This window comes from Aythya marila (assembly GCF_965140915.1).
Source record: "Aythya marila genome assembly, chromosome: 22".
NCBI classification, from domain to species: domain Eukaryota; kingdom Metazoa; phylum Chordata; class Aves; order Anseriformes; family Anatidae; genus Aythya; species Aythya marila.
Genome location: NC_139063.1, coordinates 7695534 through 7703229, shown reverse-complemented (window position 1 = coordinate 7703229; position 7696 = coordinate 7695534).

Here is a 7696-nt window from a genome sequence, read left to right as displayed (position 1 = left end):
ATTGTGGGTTTTGGAGAACATCAGGTAGGTTTAGGGTGGTTTTGGGGTGGATCTATATTTTTGGGGGTTTTATTTCTTTTTTGGGTGTTATCCCGTTCTTGCTTTGCGTGTTTTTGACTTGTTTTGGGGTCTCTGTTGGGTTTCGTTGGGTTTTTGTTGGTCATCATGTTGGAAAAGTGTAAATTGTGGGTTTTGGAGAACTTCAGGTAGGTTTAGGGGGACTTTTGGGGTGGATTCATGGTATTTGGGCTCTTCTTCCGTTTTTTGGGGTGATCCTGTTCTTTTTTGGGGTGTTTTTGGCGTGTTATGGGGTCTCCATTGGGTTTTGTTGGGTTCTCATTGGTTATCATGGTGAAAAAGTGTAAATTGTGGGTTTTGGAGTACATCAGGTAGGTTTAGGGGGACTTTTGTGTTGGATCAATGGCTTTTAGGTTTTTCTTTCGGTTTTGGGGTTGATCCCGTTCTTTTTTGGGGTGTTTTTGACGTGTTTTGCGGTCTCCGTTGTGTTTCGTTGGGTTTTCCGTTGGCATCATGTTGGAAAAGTGTAAATTTTGTGTTTTGGAGAACGTTAGGTAGGTTTAGTGTGGTTTTGGGATTGGATCCGTGATTTTTGGGGATTTTCTTTCAGTTTTGGAGGTGATCCCGTTCTTTTTTGGGGTGTTTTTGACGTGTTTTGTGGTCTCCTTTGGGTTTTCGTTTGGTTCATGTTGGTCATCATGGTGGAAAAGGGTAAATTGTGGGTTTTGGGGAACATCAGTTAGGTTTAGGGGACTTTTGGTGTGGATCTATGGCTTTTGGGGTATTCTTTCATTTTTAGGGGTTATCCCGTTCTTGTTTTGTTATTTTTTTGACTTGTTTTGGGGTCTCTGATGGGTTTCGTTGGGTTCCTAATGAGCTTTATAGAGGTTGGGAGTGGATTGTACATTTAGGAGAACATCAGGTAGGTTTAAGGGTTTTTTTGGGGTTAAATCACATATTTTCTTCTGATCCGGTTCGCTTTTGGTTTTTTTTTTGAGGTGTTTTGGCGTTTCTGTTGCGTTTTGTTGAGTTCCTAATGGGTTTTATGGTGGTTGGGAGTGGACTTTGGGATTTGGAGAAGATCAGGTAGGTTTAGGGTGGTTTTGGAATTGGATCCTTGGTTTTTGGGGATTTTCTTCCAGTTTTGGGGGTGATTCCGTTCTTGTTTGGGGTGTTTTTGACGTGTTTTGGGGTCTCCGTTGGGTTTCGTTGGGTTTTCCGTGGTCATTATGGTGGAAAATTTTAAATTGTGTGTTTTGGAGAACATCGGGTAGCTTTAGGGTGGTTTTGGTGTGGATCTATGATTTTGAGGGTTTTTCTTCCAATTTTGGGGGTGATCCCTTTCTTTTTTGTTCTTTTTTTTGACTTGTTTTGGTTTCACCGTCAGGTTTCGTTGGGTTTTCCATGGTCATCATGGTGGAAAAGTGTAAATTGTGTGTTTTGGAGATCATCAGGTAGGTTTATGGGGACTTTTGGGGCAGATTCCTGGGTTTTGGGGTTTTCTTCTGTTTTTTCTTCTGATCCATATGTTTTTTGGGGTGTTTTTGATGTGTTTTGGGGTCTCCGTTGGGTTTCGTTGGGTTTTCCATGGTCATCATAGTGGAAAAGTGTAAATTGTGGGTTTTGGAGAACATCAGGTAGGTTTAGGGGGACTTTTGGGGCAGATTCATGGTTTTTGGGGTTTTCTTCTGTTTTTTTTTTGGGGGTGATCCTATTCATTTTTGGGTTGTTTTTGACGTGTTTTTGTGTCTCCGTTGGGTTTTGTTGGGTTTCGTAGGTCATAATGGTGGAAAAGTGTAAATTGTGGGTTTTGGAGAACATCAGGTAGGTTTAGGGTGGTTTTGGGTGGATCTATGATTTTGGGGGATTTTCTTCCAGTTTTGGGGTGATCCCGTTCTTGTTTGGGGTGTTTTTGGCCCTTTTTTGGTCTCCCTTGTGTTTCGTTCGTTTTCCGTGGTCATCATTGTGGAAAATGTTAAATTTTGTGTTTTGGAGAACATCAGGTAGGTTTAGTGTGGTTTTGGGGTGGATCTATGGTTTTTGTCATTTTCTTTCTTTTTTGAGGTGATCCCGTTCTTTTTTGGGGTGTTTTTGAGGTGTTTTGGGGTCTCCGTTGTGTTTCGTAGGTTTTCCATGGTCATCATTGTGGAAAAGTGTAAATTGTGGGTTTTGGAGAACATCAGGTAGGTTTAGGGTGGTTTTGGGGTGGATCTATATTTTTGGGGGTTTTATTTCTTTTTTGGGTGTTATCCCGTTCTTGCTTTGCGTGTTTTTGACGTGTTTTGGGGTCTCCGTTGGGTTTCGTTGGGTTTTCCGTTGGCATCATGGTGGAAAAGTGTAAATTGTGGGTTTTGGAGAACATCAGGTAGGTTTAGGGGGACTTTTGGGGTGGATTCATGGTATTTGGGCTCTTCTTCCGTTTTTTGGGGTGATCCTGTTCTTGTTTGGGGTGTTTTTGACGTGTTATGGGGTCTCCGTTGGGTTTTGTTGGGTTCTCATTGGTTATCATGGTGAAAAAGTGTAAATTGTGGGTTTTGGAGAACATCAGGTAGGTTTAGGGGGACTTTTGTGTTGGATCAATGGCTTTTAGGTTTTTCTTTCGGTTTTGGGGTTGATCCCGTTCTTTTTTGGGGTGTTTTTGACGTGTTTTGCGGTCTCCGTTGTGTTTCGTTGGGTTTTCCATTGTCATCATGTTGGAAAAGTGTAAATTTTGTGTTTTGGAGAACGTTAGGTAGGTTTAGGGTGGTTTTGGGATTGGATCCGTGAGTTTTGGGATTTTCTTTCAGTTTTGGAGGTGATCCCGTTCTTTTTTGGGTGTTTTTGACGTGTTTTGTGGTCTCCTTTGGGTTTTCGTTTGGTTCATGTTGGTCATCATGGTGGAAAAGGGTAAATTGTGGGTTTTGGGGAACATCAGTTAGGTTTAGGGGGACTTTTGGTGTGGATCTATGGCTTTTGGGGTATTCTTTCGTTTTTAGGGGTTATCCCGTTCTTGTTTTGTTATTTTTTGACTTGTTTTGGGGTCTCTGATGGGTTTCGTTGGGTTCCTAATGAGCTTTATAGAGGTTGGGAGTGGATTGTACATTTAGGAGATCATCAGGTAGGTTTATGGGGACTTTTGGGGCAGATTCCTGGGTTTTGGGGTTTTCTTCTGTTTTTTCTTCTGATCCATATGTTTTTTGGGGTGTTTTTGATGTGTTTTTGTGTCTCCGTTGGGTTTCGTTGGGTTTTCCATGGCCATCATAGTGGAAAAGTGTAAATTGTGGGTTTTGGAGAACATCAGGTAGGTTTATGGGGACTTTTGGGGCAGATTCATGGTTTTTGGGGTTTTCTTCTGTTTTTTTTGGGGGGTGATCCTATTCATTTTTGGGTTGTTTTTGACGTGTTTTTGTGTCTCCGTTGGGTTTTGTTGGGTTTCGTAGGTCATAATGGTGGAAAAGTGTAAATTGTGGGTTTTGGAGAACATCAGGTAGGTTTAGGGTGGTTTTGGGTGGATCTATGATTTTGGGGGATTTTCTTCCAGTTTTGGGGTGATCCCGTTCTTGTTTGGGGTGTTTTTGGCCTTTTTTTTGTCTCCCTTGTGTTTCGTTCGTTTTCCGTGGTCATCATTGTGGAAAATGTTAAATTTTGTGTTTTGGAGAACATCAGGTAGGTTTAGTGTGGTTTTGGGGCGGATCTATGGTTTTTGTCATTTTCTTTCTTTTTTGAGGTGATCCCGTTCTTTTTTGGGGTGTTTTTGAGGTGTTTTGGGGTCTCCGTTGTGTTTCGTAGGTTTTCCATGGTCATCATTGTGGAAAAGGTTAAATTGTGGGTTTTGGAGAACATCAGGTAGGTTTAGGGTGGTTTTGGGGTGGATCTATATTTTTGGGGGTTTTATTTCTTTTTTGGGTGTTATCCCGTTCTTGCTTTGCGTGTTTTTGACTTGTTTTGGGGTCTCTGTTGGGTTTCGTTGGGTTTTTGTTGGTCATCATGTTGGAAAAGTGTAAATTGTGGGTTTTGGAGAACTTCAGGTAGGTTTAGGGGGACTTTTGGGGTGGATTCATGGTATTTGGGCTCTTCTTCCGTTTTTTGGGGTGATCCTGTTCTTTTTTGGGGTGTTTTTGGCGTGTTATGGGGTCTCCATTGGGTTTTGTTGGGTTCTCATTGGTTATCATGGTGAAAAAGTGTAAATTGTGGGTTTTGGAGTACATCAGGTAGGTTTAGGGGGACTTTTGTGTTGGATCAATGGCTTTTAGGTTTTTCTTTCGGTTTTGGGGTTGATCCCGTTCTTTTTTGGGGTGTTTTTGACGTGTTTTGCGGTCTCCGTTGTGTTTCGTTGGGTTTTCCGTTGGCATCATGTTGGAAAAGTGTAAATTTTGTGTTTTGGAGAACGTTAGGTAGGTTTAGTGTGGTTTTGGGATTGGATCCGTGATTTTTGGGGATTTTCTTTCAGTTTTGGAGGTGATCCCGTTCTTTTTTGGGGTGTTTTTGACGTGTTTTGTGGTCTCCTTTGGGTTTTCGTTTGGTTCATGTTGGTCATCATGGTGGAAAAGGGTAAATTGTGGGTTTTGGGGAACATCAGTTAGGTTTAGGGGGACTTTTGGTGTGGATCTATGGCTTTTGGGGTATTCTTTCATTTTTAGGGGTTATCCCGTTCTTGTTTTGTTATTTTTTGACTTGTTTTGGGGTCTCTGATGGGTTTCGTTGGGTTCCTAATGAGCTTTATAGAGGTTGGGAGTGGATTGTACATTTAGGAGAACATCAGGTAGGTTTAAGGGTTTTTTTGGGGTTAAATCACATATTTTCTTCTGATCCGGTTCGCTTTTGGTTTTTTTTTTGAGGTGTTTTGGCGTTTCTGTTGCGTTTTGTTGAGTTCCTAATGGGTTTTATGGTGGTTGGGAGTGGACTTTGGGATTTGGAGAACATCAGGTAGGTTTAGGGTGGTTTTGGAATTGGATCCTTGGTTTTTGGGGATTTTCTTCCAGTTTTGGGGGTGATTCCGTTCTTGTTTGGGGTGTTTTTGACGTGTTTTGGGGTCTCCGTTGGGTTTCGTTGGGTTTTCCGTGGTCATTATGGTGGAAAAGTGTAAATTGTGTGTTTTGGAGAACATCGGGTAGGTTTAGGGTGGTTTTGGTGTGGATCTATGATTTTGAGGGTTTTTCTTCCAATTTTGGGGGTGATCCCTTTCTTTTTTGTTCTTTTTTTTGACTTGTTTTGGTTTCACCGTCAGGTTTCGTTGGGTTTTCCATGGTCATCATGGTGGAAAAGTGTAAATTGTGTGTTTTGGAGATCATCAGGTAGGTTTATGGGGACTTTTGGGGCAGATTCCTGGGTTTTGGGGTTTTCTTCTGTTTTTTCTTCTGATCCATATGTTTTTTGGGGTGTTTTTGATGTGTTTTGGGGTCTCCGTTGGGTTTCGTTGGGTTTTCCATGGTCATCATAGTGGAAAAGTGTAAATTGTGGGTTTTGGAGAACATCAGGTAGGTTTAGGGGGACTTTTGGGGCAGATTCATGGGTTTTGGGGTTTTCTTCTGTTTTTTTTTGGGGGTGATCCTATTCATTTTTGGGTTGTTTTTGACGTGTTTTTGTGTCTCCGTTGGGTTTTGTTGGGTTTCGTAGGTCATAATGGTGGAAAAGTGTAAATTGTGGGTTTTGGAGAACATCAGGTAGGTTTAGGGTGGTTTTGGGTGGATCTATGATTTTGGGGGATTTTCTTCCAGTTTTGGGGTGATCCCGTTCTTGTTTGGGGTGTTTTTGGCCCTTTTTTGGTCTCCCTTGTGTTTCGTTCGTTTTCCATGGTCATCATTGTGGAAAATGTTAAATTTTGTGTTTTGGAGAACATCAGGTAGGTTTAGTGTGGTTTTGGGGCGGATCTATGGTTTTTGTCATTTTCTTTCTTTTTTGAGGTGATCCCGTTCTTGCTTTGCGTGTTTTTGACTTGTTTTGGGGTCTCTGTTGGGTTTCGTTGGGTTCTTGTTGGTCATCATGTTGGAAAAGTGTAAATTGTGGGTTTTGGAGAACTTCAGGTAGGTTTAGGGGGACTTTTGGGGTGGATCAATGTCTTTTGGGGTTTTCTTTCTTTTTTGGGGGTGATCCCGTTCTTGTTTGGGGTGTTTTTGACGTGTTTTGGGGTTTCCGTTGCGTTTCGTTGAGTTCCTAATGTGTTTTATGGTGGTTGGGAGTGGACTTTGGGATTTGGAGAAGATCAGGTAGGTTTAGGGTGGTTTTGGAATTGGATCCTTGGTTTTTGGGGATTTCCTTCCAGTTTTGGGCGTGATTCCTTTCTTGTTTGGGGTGTTTTTGACGTGTTTTTGGGTCTCCGTTGGGTTTCGTTGGGTTTTCCGTGGTCATCATGGTGGAAAAGTGTAAATTGTGTGTTTTGGAGAACATCAGGTAGGTTTATGGGGACTTTTGGGTAAGATCCATGGTATTTGGGGTTTTCTTCTTCTTTTTTCTTCTGATCTATTTGTTTTTTGGCGTGTTTTTGACGTGTTTTGGGGTCTCCGTTGGGTTTTGTTGGGTTCTCATCGGTCATCAGGGTGAAAAAGTGTAAATTGTGGGTTTTAGAGAACATCAGGTAGGTTTAGGGGGACTTTTGTGTTGGATCAATGGCTTTTAGGTTTTTCTTTCGGTTTTGGGGTTGATCCCGTTCTTTTTTGGGGTGTTTTTGACGTGTTTTTTGGTCTCCTTTGGGTTTTCGTTTGGTTCATGTTGGTCATCATGGTGGAAAAGGGTAAATTGTGGGTTTTGGGGAACATCAGGTAGGTTTAGGGGGACTTTTGGTGTGGATCTATGGCTTTTGGGGTATTCTTTCGTTTTTAGGGGTTATCCCGTTCTTGTTTTGTTTTTTTTTGACTTGTTTTGGGGTCCCCGATGGGTTTCGTTGGGTTCCTAATGGGCTTTATAGAGGTTGGGAGTGGATTGTACATTTAGGAGAACATCAGGTAGGTTTAAGGGTTTTTTTTTGGGGTTAATCACGTATTTTCTTCTGATCCGGTTCGCTTTTGGGTATTTTTTGAGGTGTTTTGGCGTTTCCGTTGCGTGTTGTTGAGTTCCTAATGGGTTTTATGGTGGTTGGGAGTGGACTTTGGGATTTGGAGAACATCAGGTAGGTTTAGGGTGGTTTTGGAATTGGTTCCTTGTTTTTTTGGGATTTTCTTCCAGTTTTGGGGGTGATTCCGTTCTTGTTTGGGGTGTTTTTGACGTGTTTTGGGGTCTCCGTTGTGTTTCGTTGGGTTTTCCGTGGTCATCATGGTGGAAAAGTGTAAATTGTGGGTTTTGGAGAACATCGGGTAGGTTTAGGGTGGTTTTGGTGTGGATCTGTGATTTTGAGGGTTTTTCTTCCAATTTTGGGGGTGATCCCTTTCTTTTTTGTTCTTTTTTTGTGACTTGTTTTGGTTTCACCGTCAGGTTTCGTTGGGTTTTCCATGGTCATCATGGTGGAAAAGTGTAAATTGTGTGTTTTGGAGATCATCAGGTAGGTTTATGGGGACTTTTGGGGCAGATTCCTGGGTTTTGGGGTTTTCTTCTGTTTTTTCTTCTGATCCATATGTTTTTTGGGGTGTTTTTGATGTGTTTTTGTGTCTCCGTTGGGTTTCGTTGGGTTTTCCATGGCCATCATAGTGGAAAAGTGTAAATTGTGGGTTTTGGAGAACATCAGGTAGGTTTATGGGGACTTTTGGGGCAGATTCATGGTTTTTGG